Here is a 17,973-nt window from a genome sequence, read left to right as displayed (position 1 = left end):
CTCAGAAAAAAAAAAAAAAACCCACACACACACACACACACACACACACACACACACACAAACCTGTGAACAATGACAGATACAGATTTTTGGTTAGGAAAAAGTATTTTATTTGCTTGTGATATTACCATCAATGAATAAACATGAATCAATAGAGATGAATGCATGTGTGTATCTGTTGATTCATTCATTGATGGCAATATCACAAGCAGTGTGTGTGTATATACACACACACACACACACACACACACACACACACACACACAGGTCACAGTGCACAGTAGGGTAACACACTGAGGTCAGATACAATACACACATATACACACACACACACACATTCATATACATGTGTATATATGAAGACTTCAGATGTAAAAGAATAATGGGTGATACTGTCAGGCTGATTGGATTAGCATCTATGCATTTGAATGAAACTGTTGTGCTGATGAGATCAGGGCTGGGGAAATTCCGGTAATGAGCTGACTCCTGTTCTTCATTTGCATGCTTTGTTCTTTGTCAACACAGAATTTAACATTAGTGATGAACCATGGTCAATCTATATTATTAAAATATAATATATATATATATATAAACAATATTAATGTTACATGGACAAGTTGAGGTACACTTGTTAACAGTAGCTTGCTTTGTAGCCAACACATAATTTGGTATGAGCAATTATTAATAATAACAACAAAAACACTAATAATAATATTATTAATGAAACACCCCCATTCCCACGACCCGTCCCACCCGCCCCCCCTTTGACTCCCCTGACGTGTGGGGGGGCGTCACTCTTGTCTGTCTTCAAAACTTGAGAGCCCTGTATTACATATCAACACTGGTAAAGGAGAAATAAAAAAATAAAAAAAAGTTTTGTAAATATCTCATTTAACTGCGAAACAACGAACGTCGTTGTTTAAATAAAACAGTGTTAGAAATAAAACAGTGTAAAAGAAATAAAGTCGCAATTCTGAGAAATAAAGTCGCAATTGGGAGATATAAAGTCAGAATTGCACAATATAAAGTCGCAATTGCGTGTTATAAAGTCAGAATTGTGAGATATAAACTATTCTGTGGTAAAAAAAAAAAAAAAAAAAAAAATTTCCTTAGAATTGGACTTTATATCTCACAATTGTGAGTTTATATCTCACAATTCTGAGAAAAGATCTCAGAATTGCGAGATATAAACTCGAACTTGCGTGTTATAAAGTCAGAATTGCGTGATATAAAGTCGCAATTGCGAGAAAAATGTCAGAATTCTGACTTTATAACACGCAATTCTGACTTTATATCTCGCGCTTCTGACTTTATAACACGCAATTCTGACTTTATATCTCGCGCTTCTGACTTTATAACACGCAATTCTGACTTTATAACACACAATTCTGACTTTATAACACGCAATTCTGACTTTGTAACACGCAATTGCGACTTTATTTCACGCAATTCTGACTTTATATCTCGCAATTCTGAGAAATAAAGTCAGAATTGCGAGATGTAAACTCGCAATTGTGAGATAAAAAGTCGCAATTATCTTTTAAAATGTTTTATTCTGTGGCGGAAACAAGCTTCCATAGATTTCGGACATACTACTCTGCTCGCGTACTGTTTTTGACATACTATAGTAGGGACGTATTCGATTTCGGACGCAGTATATATAGATAAACTTAGAAAATCTCCACAGTCCATTGATTATCAGTGTGACGGAAGGTGGGGTCCGAGTTTAGGCACAAAGTGACCCACCAGGGGCCTGATGTATAAACGTTGCGTACGCACAAAATGGGCATAGAAATATGCGTACGCATTTTTCCACGCACATATCGGGATTTATAAAAAATAAACTTGGCGTAAATAAGTGCGCACCGTAAGGATGCTCTTGACCGTGCGTACGCACTCTTTTAGAAGAGTATGTGTTTTGGCGACACCAACTGGCCCAAATAGCAATAACTATTTAAAATTAAAAACTTCTAAATTATCCTATTACATCACCCAATAAATCAAATTGCATCAACCTGAATTATCATTATGATATGATTATGATGGAGTTTGATGGATTCATTGATTTTAATAAAATTTGGACTCTATTTCATTATAGCTCTGCACTAGTGTCTTGCAGAAGATCACTTTTAGACAGAAAATCTAAAGAAATACAAGATAATACAAATATAATTTCGCTCACCAACCTGTCACTTGAAGCAAATATCCATCCCTTCTTAAATGTCCGCGCCAGCGAGCGCGTTGGGCCGTTTAGTGAAACTGACGCAAATAACAGTTTAAATAAATAAAATACTTCTGATATAAACTATGTTTTACTTCTGATATAAACATTTAGATTAAATATGCCATTCAAATTAATGGAGAACACTTAAACATGAAATCATTACTGAGAAGTTACAACATTTTTTTATATTCAAATTCAATCAATAGAAATATTTGTTGTGGATGCGATGTTTTTGAACACGTTTCCTGTAGCGTGCGGTGTTTAAATGTTTTAACCACAGAGATAATTGCTTATCATGATAATACCAGATTGTCTGAGAAAATAGTTGTGTGCAAATAATGCCCAAGGCCTATCTGTTTCCATTAAAAATATAAATCAATTAAAAATACTTTTCGGCCAGTGGAAAAGATTAAATGTATTTTACACTATTTGATTTATGTATTCAAAAACAAGACAAGGATAGGCAAATACATGATTTTTATTAATGTAATGTGTCTTTTACCGTTATCACGTGGATGAATAATCATATGCAAATGATATGCAGATGAGGATATGCATTGTAAAACTAGGCGTTGTAAGCTCCATATATGGTTATTTCAGGGTGGAGACGCATGTGCGCACAATCTTCCGCTGACTGGGATTTATAAAGTGAATTCTGCGCAGGTTCTGGCGTACGGACGGTTTTATAAATCTGAAAACTTTTGTGCGTACGCAAATTCTGCCTTATGTGCGTACGCACACTTTAAGGATGAAATCTACGCAAAGTTTTATACATGAGGCCCCAGGTCACAGATCAGCACTTTTATACGTCTGGTCTTAATATGGTCATTTCACCACCCCAGAATGCCATTGTTCACCAGCCGTCTCTTCCTAAGATATCTTGTAACAAAGACATTGAGAGACACAGCTTCCTCAAGGTTGAAGCTCTTGCTAGAGCATATTTCCAAAACATTGTGATAAGATGTACTCCCTCAAAGTCGGAGGCTTCAACAATATTCTTTCTTTCTTCTATAGTGATGCAGACGAAGAGTAAATGCTTTAATTCCTCCATTGACAGCAACTTAACTACCACTTTGACGCTTCAATAAAAAAATAGTAAAACTAATCCATATGAATTGAGCGGTTTAGTCCAATTTTTCTGAAGAGACAATATATACAGGTTTTATAATTAGCTGAAACTGTGGTCTTTGGTGATTCATATAATGCAGGTTGTGTTTGTTGTGACTTTAGTTGCTTGTTTCGTGATGTTCAGAGTTGATCTGTTTATTGTGTCGTTGACGGTTTGTATGAGTGATGAAAGGTCTAAATGTGTCTCAATGCCCAGTAGAAAATTATAATGTAAAAAAGAAAAACATTTTAGCACCATTGAAAAACTATCTCTGTTCACCTTATCAGTGTTAATGCATCAGTGATCTTTCTACTAAAACCGCTTGAAAGTAGGCTACCTAATGTGATTTTAAATCATTTAATGAGAGTCAACTGCAAGTCATTAACATATAACTTTACGTGATCTTTTTCAATCTCTTTCTGTAAGAACATACACGTGTTTGCAGGAGATTTAATATTTACTAAACATTTGCTAAAAAAATCTCTTGTGACATTGAAGTTGTAACGGTCAAAACAATATTTACACACTAGTATGCAGGGCGCCTTTAAGAGACTTTTAGATCGCTTATATTACGTGCTGCGTGGTATGACTTAGAGACTAATGTAAACATCAGTAGTATAGATAACAGTATAATACACAGTATATCAATACAGTGGAAAAGCGCGATAAGGAGGTTTCTACTTTGCCTTGCAAATCCAAAAGAACAAATTGAGGATGCGCTGAAGAGAGACGTACTCGAGCGCTGAAAGTTTGAAGACTGATTATTTGTTTAATCAAAGCGAGGCTGTAACGACCGTGTAAGAGTTTGAATGAAGGACAGTTGTGGAGTATTCTCGCTGAATGCTGGATATTTTGTAAGTTTTTGCCACACGACACGTGAGAGATGACATGAACCAACTCGAGAGGTAGGCTATTTAATTATTTTTCTGAGACCCAGGGTTTCTCCTCTGTAGCGGACATTATATAGCGAATTTCTCTGACACCGCACATGTCACTATTTAAAGTCTGGAAATCCTTTGTAGGGGGAGAGCGGGGCACAAAGTAACGCTTTTTGACTTTCTCAGTTTGTGTAAATCTGCTTATGGTTCATTCATAGTAGCCTATTAATTTTTTTCCACATTAATTTCACTCGTCTAGTACAATTATGTGGTTTTGTTTTATTAATACAGTATATACTTTTTTCTTGATATACTCCGAAAGAATGGAAGTGAAATGTGACAACATGCCCCATAGGTGGGGTACATTGTAACATGTGAGGGGCACATTGTAACATGATGACCATATGACAGCTTAAAATGTTATCTGATCTAATAAAAAAATATACAAGACAAACTAAAATATTTTCTAAATAAAATACAATTATTAACCTTTTCATATAAAATAATGGCATTTTTTAATAATTAAATATATACTCATTTTGGAGTTTTACGAACACAGGAAAACACAGCTATACAACATACTCCAAAACATATTAATAATTAGTCATTTCTGAACATTGACTCTCAGTCTTTATTCACCTTTTTCTCGTGTTTTCTCAATAGAATTAATAACAGTATAGAATATAATAGCATATTTCTAATAGGGGCACATTGTAACGCAGTGTGACAACATGCCCCTCCTGCACAACTGGGGTTTAAACCCTGCTAGTGTCTTCTGCTAGAAAGCGAAGCATTAAAGAACTATCTCAACTGTTAAATAACATATTGGAGATTAAAATAATATCAGATTTGTCTCATTTTAAATAAACACAAAAAATAAAGATGAAAAATTAACTTAAGAAATTTACTTTTGCTATGGTTTAATAAATGTCTATGGATATCTTCCAAAAAAAGAATAATTTTGGCACAATTTTATCTCTATATAGTGTTGATATGGCAGTTTCGTCATGCTGAGTGGAAGTATTTAAAACAAGTGTGTTACAACTAGCCCCACGTTACGTTGTGACCCGCGCTCCCCTAATGAACACATTTAGCTAAAATTGCATTTTTTTGTGTGTATTGTAGTGGCTTTTTTCGCCTCTGTGAAAAATCACACTCTAAGTCTTGGGGTTTTTAATGCCAGAATAGAGAGTTTATTACAAAGAAATAAAGTCGAGTTGGTCTGCAGAACAACTGACGGACCAGCTCTCACACACTCTGTTTATACAGTTATCGCTCCACCGTGGGACTCAATACATCTTATACATTTTTCAAACTCTGAATCACTTTTATTTATTAATTCTTCCATTTTTTGTTGTGAATTCAGTCTGTTTTTAGAGAATAGAATGAGAGGCCCCGATCTATTTACATTAGAGGCCCCCCTCGTACAAATATTCTTAAATGGCAGAACGAGACTCATATCTTACCATATATCTAATGGCAGAGCGAGAGGCACATGCAAACACATTTCATTCTCTTACAGGCCTCTACACAGACATATGATTATAATAGTAGAAAAACTTGTTCCCACAAATTGGATGTTACCCGCAGGGGCGCAACTACCCAGTGTCAGAGGGGTATGCAGCAACAATTTATGACCAATAACCAGGGGCGATTCTATGATTTTCATTTTAGGGGGGCGCTCAGCCCCCAATGAGGGTATGATTTAAAAAAAGGTAACACTTTAGTGTAGGGTCTAATGCTCACTATTAACTAGTGTCATTAACATACATATTGCAGGGTTTTATAATCGCCGAGGTCCCGAAGGCTAGTTAGGGGGGTTCGGGTGCTCCCCCTAGAACATTTTGATTTCTCATTATGAGAAATTCTCATAGTTGAGAATCACCTTTATACAAAGTTAGAAAAAATCCTGAAAGCTAAAAAATGTTGGTGAATGAAAAAAAAAAAAAGTTTTTGCATGTACATGTCTTTTCATTTTCTTAATAACTGAGTCCTGGTCTATAGCTGACATAGCATAACATATGAATACATTTCTTATGCTCCAAACAATGTAATGACTCAGGATAATACATGTATATATTATCCCGAGAACCAGAAAAAAAAAAAAATTAAAGAATTTAGCTAACCTGTGCTGTTTTATCCTTGTTAAAAAATCTTAGGTTACACCAAGATGAACTTGCTTCTTTCAGATGTTTTATATAGTAATAATAAACAACCTTACTTTGTACAGCAAATTTGTTCACATGATTTCTGCATAATTAAAGTAGTTCAGTATATATTTAGTCCCTTGTTTTTGATTTTTCCAGATCTGGTCCTGTGGGCGTCAGTATCACACAGTGATCACAGTTCACACCTGCAGTGAAGCCCCTCCCACAACAATTCACCAATAAATACTGGGAATATTCCCATCATCCTACAAGAGAAGGACAAAGTAGGAGTAGCAGCTGAAATCTGTGTGACTGTTAAAGGCACGAGTGATCAAGAAACATCCAGAATTGAAGATACTGAGGAACAAACAGGTTGGTGTTCATTCGTGATTTTTCATTGTTGATTGTTGAAAAACATTAAGGTAGTTCACTAGATCTAGTGGCTGTGAAAAAATGAGTACTATTATTATAATAGGGCTGCCCCTGACTAAAGAGTTGATTCAAACCAATAGTTAACTAATCGCTTGTCATGATATTAATTTAATGACCTATATGGGTCCCCACAAGCTTATACTTGTCTGTCGCTCAAGTATACGCTGAGTTTCGGTTCATTTTTGTGATGCGCTATGACCAAAAATGATGTAAAATTCTAAGTTCTTTCCGAAGTTATCAAGAAAAAAATGCAAATTTAATCGACTTATCAATGGTCTGTAAGGGGTTTTACAATCAAAGACCCAGAACCAGATATGATGAATGAAGACCCGGAGTTAGAATTATAATAAATTAAAGAAAATATTTACTTAAGATATGTCATAATCTGCAGTTTCAAGAGTTCGTAGGCCGTCCCACTTACAGTTACAGAGATCACAGCAGTTATAGCCTTCACCAAGGTCTAAGCTACGTCATTGCTTCAGGTTGCAGTTTCTGATTGGCTAAGAAATAGATAAACAGTAATTTTCCACTCATATACAGATTGAGGCATATCTCCATCGATTATGCAGCTAACACTCGGACCCTGAAGTCAGGCACGTCGTAACACGTCGTATACGATTGCTGGGCGCCAGCATGTCCAGAACAACAACTCAGTCAATCTCCAATAATGCCAGTGGTTCCTTAACCTGTAACCAAGAAGACTAACACACACACCAACACACACACCGACACACAGCTTTTATAAGGTTGGATTTGGCCAGGCTCTAACTATAAACAGAAGAGTTTTCTCAAAACATCAAGATAATGCGTTCTTTCTTTCAAGGAGAGAACACTTTGGTCTAACTGGAAAGTAAGGCTTTAACAAAGAAATGGTCCCTTAAACTATAGACTTCAATGACCCCTTTATGTTTTAACACATGTTGGAGACCTTTCTCAAACACAAGACAAGTCCCTATTTCATTTCTTGAAGCCGGGCTACATACGCAAGCACTGTTACTGCATTCAGATGTCAAGTACTGACATTAGAGAATACAGGAAAAGAACATTTCAGTAATCACACCGGGAACTTCTATAACAAAGTAAAATCTCCAGAGAAGTCATTCAACTCATTTGATATTTAGAAGGAAAAATATTGATTAATACCTTGATTATAATCACAATGGATTGCAAGGAGAAAATCTAACGCAACTTTGAGAGGACCAAGCGAAACATGATTATGTATTTCTGCTCAGCTAACAACACTACATCAACCATCAACAATATACGCTAATATGCTAATATATAATGTCTAATAATATTAGACAGGACTGTTTGACAGATCGTAAACTAACGAACACGGAGAATGCCAGCACTGTTTGCTCAGGCTCTGGCGTTCTCAGTGCCATCAAAATAAAGGTCCGCCGCTGTCAAAATAAAAGTCACAACAACAACCACGGCTTATGTCACTTCAGAGTTGCTACTGGCGGTGTGAATGCAACCAGAAAACATTCCTAGGGGAACCAGTAGTTCTCTGGGAAACATCCTGGTGACTCGTTCCTAGACCTACTCGGTGAGAAAGCCCCTATTGTCTCCGGATCAATACTGGTCACGGCAGTAATGAAAGTGAGACCGTGCAGTTTATTACAGTTGATCTGAGTTGTTTTACGGAGTTGTTAATGCACACACTTCCTGTACTGTTTTAAGCTCTTACAGTGATTTTCTGGAGTGAAAACAGACGCTTCATCTTTTCAAGTCAAGTCAAGTCTTTTATCTTTTATGTGATCGTCCTCTTCTTGAAAGGGGAGCCGAGAGCACCAGCTCATTTGCATTTAAAGGGACACACACAAAAACAGTGCATATGTGGTGCAGGAGCAGCACACATTATTGTGATTTTACACATTGCAGAGCGCAACTGATCCGCTCCGCTGTGTACCACAAACTCAACATTTAGTCACTATTTGTATTCATAAATCCAAAAGTTATCAGCAACTTTTATAAAAAAAAAAGCTTTCTCAGCATTGCCTTTCTCTTTGTACACTCTTTCATAGACGTGTTCACATTTAAACACAATCAATTTAAACAACGTATTATTCAATAAATTACTTCTAGATGGATTTATATGTTTAGTTGCTCAAGCAAGTGGCAAAATATTTGCTGTTTGAGCTGAGCTGATAAATTATCCGTGTGGCCCCAATTAACGCAGTTTCGTTCCACTTTTTGCGCATAAACATTATATCAAGCATTTATCAAACTTTTGTTATAATATTATCAAGGAAAATTAGACCGCAATAATTATTAGTGTTTTATCGCCCAGCCCTAATTAATAGATTAATTGATTGTTAATTTAAACAACAATCGATTTGTCGTTTGATATCCCTAGCACAAACACTTGGATATGCACCAAGTATACTGCACATTTATCCAGGATAACGTTCGATCGAGCGGCCATGTAAAGTGTAAAACATTAGGGTATGAAGACTAACAATTTTACTGTTTAATGTTATTTTTTAGTATCATTTTTCTTTATTCATTTTCATAATAATTTCATAATGTATTTTGTGAAGTCAGAGTATGTTGTACATGTGTGCTGAGCAGAGATCTGGGATGAGCTTTATTTTGCTTAGAGGTATGTGTGCAATGTAACACGTTCACTGAGCAGAGATGTTCCACTAATGATGATCAGTTGGCATGTTCTTTACAAGGAAAGGAATGTTTCAACTGATGCAAATGTATACACTGAGAAATAGTTTCTTAATGTGGTGTAAGACTGGAAAAACTGGAAGATAGGGCAATTCTCTAAGAGAACAAAGTGTTAGATTTTGGTGTATTTGGCCAAGCAGTGGTTTGGGTGGCTCGCCAATGTATTAGATTTCTCCAATACATAAAATAAGTAAGCTTGACCAGTGTTCTTGTGGGGAGAAGAATTTATTGAAGGTTTGTAGTGTAGCAGTCCTTCAGCAGATGTGTTAGCATGTTGCCCTTCAACAATCTTAACCCAACGTTCTGTGTCTGAGACAGAACTTTATACATGAAGACAAAAGGGCTACAAACAAAGGAAAACTGTTAGGACCTCCCACAGGAGATCGATCTATACTACAATCTACCTTGAGCAATGTGGTTTCACACCCATCAGTTTCTATGGGCCATTTGTCTGTGTGGGCCATATGACTGTGGGCCATTTGGTTCACACCTTTACAGACACAGACAGAGTGCATTACATCTGATACACAGTCACAATGTAAATGAATCTGATGACTGAAAATACAAAATCTATCAAAAGGAAATTAACATTTGAACTCACTCTTGTGAACCATTCGAGACGCAAGTCTCACCTCAGAATCATCCTAATCCACATCTCTTTCCCTCTTCCCCCATTCCTTCTCTCTCATGCTGAGATCACCAAAATTCACCCAAGAATCTATATGGTTTAATGTGAATAATTATCATACAGTATTACACATGTTTGGTATCATTTGAAATGTCTCAGTGCGACTGGTACAAAGGTCTCACTCCCAAAGAAGTAAAACAAAAGATAAAGTTTTTAAGAGTTTAGAGAGAACTTGCACTCAGAGGAGGGTGTGTCTTCCAGGCAAATGGGTTCCTGCTCTCAAAAGGTGTAAACTCTGAATGCAAATTCCCATTGTTAGCAAATGTTTCCATGTAAAAGAGACTCAGGGCGATTAGCCTGTGATGCTGAGTGTATGCAAAACACTTTGCATCTTGTGTTTTAAAATGTCAGGGTCGTATCTTCTCTCTTTATTCCAGAGCATTTGATGTTTTGTATTTATTATCTTTGAACTGATTATGAAATTGGCACGATACATTTACCTGACATAATAAATTGCTACATTTGATTTTATTCCGACTGACTCCGAAATTGTTTTCCCAAGTAGATTAAACGGATTCGTATGTTACCGCAAGTTTTGTGTCAGATTAGTGACGACTAATATTTGGCACTAATTCAAGTCTATGTGTTTTGCAAAGACAAGAAATGAATTTCCGTTTAGGGCAGCAAAAGGGCTGCTTGACCAACCTAAATCTGGGTGTGTCTTACCTCTGTTTTAATTTAATGTTACTTTAGATAAGTGTACGTGGGAAACCACGGCATGGCCAATCCAAAGCTGTTATAAGACAAGTAAAGTTGGTTGACTTATATCTGTAGTAGTGGCCATACCTCTACTGAAGTAAACATTATTTTTTATTTCAAGTGTATGCAATCACAGGGGCTATACCAAAGTGTCTTTGATTGTGTAAGCGTGAATGCGACCAATCTCAGGTATATAGCAATTACCTCTGTTTAGAGACCGAAGCTGGCGAGATTGTGATCATGAGACCCACGTTTAAAGAAGGCGTGAGGGCTTCTGAGTGACATAGCTTCCTGATATGAATGGGTAAAATATAAGTAAAGAGTTAAATAGAACAATCAAATGTATTGCTAAACTACAGGGTGGGCCATTTATATGGATACACCGTAATAACATGGGAATGGTTGGTGATATTAAAGTCCTGTTTGTGGCACATTAGTATATGTGAGGGGGCAAACTCCTCAAGATGGGTGGTGACCATGGTGGCCATTTAGAAGTCCACAAACAGGACTTTAATATCACCAACCATTCCCATGTAATTACGGTGTATCCATATAAATGGCCCACCCTGTATTACATAATTGACCAATAACCAATTGACAATCTAACTTAAATTCGAGGTCGTGATAAAATGGAGGCAGATATAAAATGGTGTCAGATAAAAGCTTAAATGGAATTAAATTACTTTGCCACGTGGAAAGATTGTAACAGAAAATGAAAATGCAACTCAATGATCATTAAAGTTATAATCTGACATCTATTTGATCGTACTAACAAGGGAATGACAAAACTAACCTTTGGCACATCAAAGATCTGGTATTTGATACTCAGAAAGATACCTGATCTCTTGGTTTCTGATATTAAATCAGGGTTCACTTGAGTTTTCACATTTATTCTCCTTGAACTGATTCTAACTACTTAATATGTTTATTTCAGACCAGATGGAAGTTAAAGAGCAAAGACAAGAACTGAATGAAGTTGAGAAGGAACATTGCAACTTCAAAAATCAAAGGAGTTTTTCATTGGTGAAAAAATGTAAACGGCAAAAGAAAACACGTGATAAAGTGAGAGATCCTGTGTGTTGTGACTGTGGGAAGAGCTTTAGTTCAGCTGACAGTCTGAAACAGCACCAAAGAATTCATACTGGAGAAAAACCTTTCAAGTGCTCATATTGTGCCAAGAGTTTCGCTCATTCTGGATCCCTGAAATCACACAAGCAAGTCCATACTGGAGAGAAGCCGTACCAGTGTACTCAGTGTGGAGAGAGTTTCAGAAGTAGTACCAATCTCAAGCATCATCATCTGCGCGTTCACACTGGAGAAAAGCCATATAACTGTGATCTGTGTGGTAAAGGTTTTATTTCATTATCTTATCTAAAAAAACACCTGAAAAATCATACAAACGAGAAGCTTTATGCGTGTTCATTTTGTGGAGCGTTTTTTACGCGACAGGATCATTGTAAACGGCACCAGAAAAAACACACCGTTGAGAAAGATCATGTGTGTTTGGACTGTGGGAAGAGCTTTAGTTCAGCTGAATGTCTGAAACAGCACCAAAGAATTCATACTGGAGAAAAACCTTACAAGTGCTCATCATGTGACAAGAGTTTCGCTCAGTCTGGAAACCTGAAAGAACATCAGCGAGTTCATACTGGAGAGAAGCTGTACTGTACTGAGTGTGAGAAGAGTTTTAGACATTCAAGAAGCATTCTCAGGCACATGAGGGACTATCATAAGTGGTCGCAATGAGCAACATTTCATTTTTGTGTCAAATACATTAAAGTAAATGTTGTGAGATTAACTAAATATGGAGTTGCTCCCAAAAGAACACTATCATCTAGTTTAAATTTCTGAATTCGGTGAAATGTTTAGAAAACTAGAAGACTTGTTTGTAGTCTGATTAAGGAACTAAAAGAGGGGTAATTGAAGCTTCAGAAAATGATTCTTACAGTTTCTCAATAACAACTTTCTTTTTTTTTAATTATTCATTTATGTAGTTGTCACTGATTTATCATTTAACTATTATTATTATATATAATATTATTATTATTATGTAATTATGCAATTTATTATTTTACTTCGTTCCTTGCTCTTGCAATGCTTGCTATTGTTTAATCCTGATTGTATGTTTGCGAGCGATGTTTGACTTCATAGATACGACAGTGTTTCCCTGTTCCTGACTAATACATGTAATGTTACTAGCGTATACATACACACTTTTCACGTACATCTATGAAACGCTTGCACATGCATACAAACTTTTAAATAATTATTTGTATCTTTCCTAAATCTGCTTGAATAAGAAAATAGGTTTTTGAAGCTTCAGAAAATTATTTTTACAGTGTCGATAATTATTTGTATTTGTCACAATGGCAAAATCTACTTGGCATAAGTAAATGGCCTGAATATTTACTAATGTTTACTCTATTTTGTTCTGATTGAAAAGAGTCAATGGCTTAAGTTAGGAAATAATAGAAGCTGTAAAATGTTAAACAATAAACAAACGTAAAAAAAATTGATTGTTTTCTTGATTTACAGATGGCTTAAAATGCCATTTGAACTGCTGCAGTAAATTGCAAGTGTGTACAAATATAAAGGATTTACATAGAGGATTTATTTTGTGTAATTTGATTTGTATCATGCAAGTTCAATGACAAAAGATTTATTATCCGAATGACCAGATTCTCTTGTTTAATTATATTTTTGAAGCTTCAACACAAAAATTCATTTCTGTAAAAAAAAAAAAAAAAAAAAAAAAGGCTGACATTTATGAATCATTCAATTAGTTTAAATGCATGATGATCACTGGCCGTTTGGCTTATAGTTTATATATTGTTAGATGCCAAATAAGAGCTGTGAAAAATAAGCAAATAATCTAGGATATGACATAAATACACTTAGATCATAATCTTGTACAGCAGTTTTTATCCACGTGTTGACTGTATTAATACATTATCTCACTTGTCTTCTATTAAATCAAGGTTCACTTGAATCTTCAGATTTATAAATACAATAAGATTTTTGACCCCCTTTATTCATTCATGGTAGTTATACAACAACAACAACAACAACAACAAAATCCTATCTTAAGACCAAGAAATATGAAAATGACACTGATGAGGATCAGAAACAAGAAAAAATCATGGTATATATCAAATAAATAAATGTTTTCATTGATAAAATATTTCAAAAAATCAAAGCATGCTGGGTCGATTTCACACCTTTCCTTTTTCACCAGATCTCTGGCATCACCATTATGAATGAGAAAACAGGGAACTGCATTAGCTTTTCAGCAGTAAAACAATAAGCCCCGCCTACTTTGATTTGATTGGTCATCTCAACCCTGTTGACAGTGACGAGCGCTGTTAGACTGAGGACGAGGAGCTCAGATGAGAAGGACGGTTATGCTGGTGTTGTACAATATCCTTGCAGTACTAAATTAGAGTTTAATATAAGCTAATTACTTCACGACCTTCATATACTGTATAGGTCTCTTGTGACATATCAGCTTTCTCTTTTAAAAGACGTCAAGGCAAAAACCGCAAGGCTCGCGTGCTTCAGTAATATTATAGCACTGTCTTTCTCCGGTCCTGAACGCGGCGACTGACGCACTGCGCATGCGCGTAAGGTTTGTTTGGGTTCGGGATACACGTAATACAAATGTCAACTAATATGCGAATTGTATGGCAGTTAAAGTTTGATGTTCTTCTAAACAGAGCTTTCAGTATTGGATTCATAAACATGTAAACATCCAGTTGGTGGCAGTAATACACTAAAGAGGTTTCTAGTGTACCGTGTAAATCCAAAAGAACAAGTAGAGACGCAGTGCTGAACGTCTGAAGACCAGTTCAAGTATTTGTTATTATTAATCGACAAGGCTGTAACTGTAAGAGTTTGAATGAAGGACAGTTGTGGAGTATTTTCGCTGGATATTTTCATATGTTGCCGATTTACAGAGTGTGACATGATCCAGCTGGAGATATGAGGTATTTAACCACTAATTAACATATTATATGCTCAGGTTTAGTGTTAATATGTAGGCCTAATAAACACGAAATATTCTATGTTTCTAATGTAAGAATTGATGTCATTAACATAATAATATTAACAATGTGTCGTAATGTATGGCTGATGAACTTCATCAGTGTATATGAAATGGTTTTAAATTGGTTTTATGTGCCCTGTTTAATTCTTATTTAAAAACCTGGGTTACACAAAGAACTTGCTTCTTTCAGATGTGTTTATATAGCCTAGTAACAATATGCAACCCTACTCTGTACAGCAGATATGTTCACATAATTTCAGACTCAGAGTAATACAATTAATTGAGTACATATTTTGTGACTTTGTTTTTGATTTGTTCCCTCCCAGATCTGTTCCTGTGGGCGTCAGTATCACACCTGCAGTGAAGCCCCTCCCACAACAATTCACCAATAAATACTGGGAATATTCCCATCATCCTACAAAAGAAGGACAAACTCCAGGAGTAGCAGCTGAAATCTGTGTGACTGTTAAAGATGGAGTTTATTAAAGAGGAGATTGAAGACATGAGTGATCCAGAACCATCCAGAATAAAACATGAAGATACTGAGGAACAAATAGGTTGGTGTCCATTCTTGATTCTTCATTGTTGACTGTTGAGAAACATTAAGGTAACTAATTCTAACTACTTAATATGTTTATTTTAGATCAGATGGAAGTGAAGGAACAAAGACAAGAACTGAATGAAGTTAAAGAGGAACATGACTTCAAAGCTCAAAAGAGTTTTTCATGGTTGAACAGTTTTACACCGCAACAGAAAACACATAATGAAGTGAGAGATCATGTGTGTTTGGACTGTGGGAAGAGCTTTACTACAACTGGCCAACTGAGACAGCACCAAAGAATTCATACTGGAGAAAAACCTTACAAGTGCTCATATTGTGCCAAGAGTTTCACTCAGTCTGGATCCCTAAAATTACATGAGAGAGTTCATACGGGAGAGAAGCCGTACGACTGTACTCAGTGTGGGAAGAGTTTCAAATGTAAAACCAATCTCAAGTATCATCATCTGCGCGTTCACTCAGAAGAAAAGCCATTTAGCTGTGATCAGTGTGGTAAAGATTTTAAAATGTCATCAAATCTAAAAAAACACCAGATAATTCACACAAACGAGAGGCCTTATGCATGTTCATTTTGTGGAGAGACTTTTTCACGGCTGGAACATTGTAAACGACACCAGAAAACACACACCGGTGAGAAAAATCATGTGTGCTGTGACTGTGGGAAGAGCTTTATTACATCTGACCATCTGAAAAGTCACCAAAGAATTCATACTGGAGAAAAACCTTACAAGTGCTCATATTGTGGCAAGGGTTTCACTCAGTCTGCACACCTGAAAGAACATCAGCCAGTTCATACTGGAGAGAAGCTGTACTGTACTCAGTGTGAGAAGAGTTTTAGACATTCAAAAAGCCTTCTCAGGCACATGAAAAAATATCATAAGTCGCCACAGTGAGGAACATCTCATTTTCATGTCAAATACATTCTAAGAAATGGTGCGAGATTAACAAAATATGGTGACGCTCCCAAAAGCACAATATCATCTAGTTAAATTTGGTGAAATGCATAGAAAACTAGAAATACTTATTTTGTAGTCTGAATAAGGAAGTAAAAGAAGCTTCAGCAAAAGGCTAATGGCTTGTTCACTCCAAGGACGATAAAGATAAAAAAAAAAAATTGTTCTCAATAAGAACAGCAGACTCCACACCACAGCTATAACGATACAGAGAAATTATATTGTTGGGATCACTTTCAGAACAACTGTTGAACGATAAAACACTGACAGCCAATCAGAATCCATTCTAATTTAAAGGCCTCACATATTTAAAATGGCACTGCAGAGAAGTTAATCGCCAAAGTCCCGAAAAATCCACCACTGTTTGACAAGTCAAGTCCCTTTTGAAGAAAATGGATATGAAAAACAATCATTCATACTCTCTGAATAAACGTACCTCAGGTGTCCAGCGCTCGTTTCGACAACATTGTCTTGCAACCTGTGAAGTTGTGGTGAAAAAGACTAGCCGTTGTTTTTATTCCACTATATTGACTAGGTCAGCTAAAGGCTGAAATACACTACATGACTTTTAAAATCTGAACAGATTTTTAAACAGCAAGCATCATACACTTGCCGACTTTGTAAATGATTAGAAAGAAAAGCTGGGCATCATACAATACAGCAGTGAGGATCATACACTGAAGGACAGAGGATCATACACTGCACTACACTAAACAGAAACACGTGACGCATTCTTCAGTGATTTTTCTGTATTTATACAATTTTTCGGCCTGGAAGTGAAGTGAGTTAACCCCACTGTGTGAATACTGAAACTGCTGCAAACAGTAACTAAACAAATGGCAAACTAAACACATTTATTTCATGGATGGCATGCGCGAGCTCGTGGCTCCATCTGGTGTATCCTAGTATCTCAATATGATCACGCGTCAAACTCTTAAGCTTGTGATCCGTGATCTAGATGGTACATTTTTCCTACTTTGTTTGTCTTTAACCAATCTCGTAAGTCGTCTCCATTTTTTATTGATCTTTGTGTCTTCACACCCTTGATTTCCATTGTCTGGTTAGCGTTTTATGACTGTATTGTGTACAGTATTTATTAGCGATGCAGAGATCATGTGTTCTAAAATCGGCTCAAAATATCAAACATGTTTTGATATCCTCCGACTGGATGGAATTTATAGTCTGAAGCTAAAAAATCGGAGTCTGTGCCCATCATACACTACGTGATTTTCTGTGAATTCTGTCAACTCCAGAACGCACAAAATCTGCAGACTGGAGAAAACATTCGGCAACTACTACCGACTCACCCAGATCACAAATCGGGGGAAAAGTCCTGTAGTGTATTCCAGTCTTTACGTAACTAAGAATATTCAATAAGCTCTGTTTTTTATTATTATTATCATCACTTCATCTCCTGCTTCTGCTCTTCCCTGACTTTCTCAGTCAAACTCTCAGGCCGACAGAAAACTGTTTTGGGTACCAGACAACACAAGCTGTTGAGAGGGTTTACTGGCTTTGGACACCAGGCAAAACAACTATCATCTGACAGGATTTAACGGCCGGA

General features: G+C 36.3%; 1 protein-coding gene and 1 long non-coding RNA gene across 3 annotated transcripts in view; one reads left to right on the top strand and one right to left on the bottom strand.

Annotated features, from left to right (window-relative positions):
- The window catches only part of LOC307167486 (uncharacterized protein), a 565,869-nt gene that overhangs the window by 50,580 nt on the left and 497,316 nt on the right, over positions 1 to 17,973 (bottom strand). The window lies entirely within an intron of this gene.
- On the top strand, positions 3,957 to 12,766 carry LOC307167786. Its single transcript, XR_013822870.1, has 3 exons — positions 3,957 to 4,237; positions 6,517 to 6,729; positions 11,790 to 12,766. It is a non-coding gene; the product is annotated as an uncharacterized lncRNA (long non-coding RNA).

The sequence above is a fragment of the Squalius cephalus genome, assembly GCF_949319135.1.
Source record: "Squalius cephalus genome assembly, chromosome: 11".
NCBI lineage: Eukaryota > Metazoa > Chordata > Actinopteri > Cypriniformes > Leuciscidae > Squalius > Squalius cephalus.
This window is presented reverse-complemented; position numbering and strand designations above follow the sequence as displayed.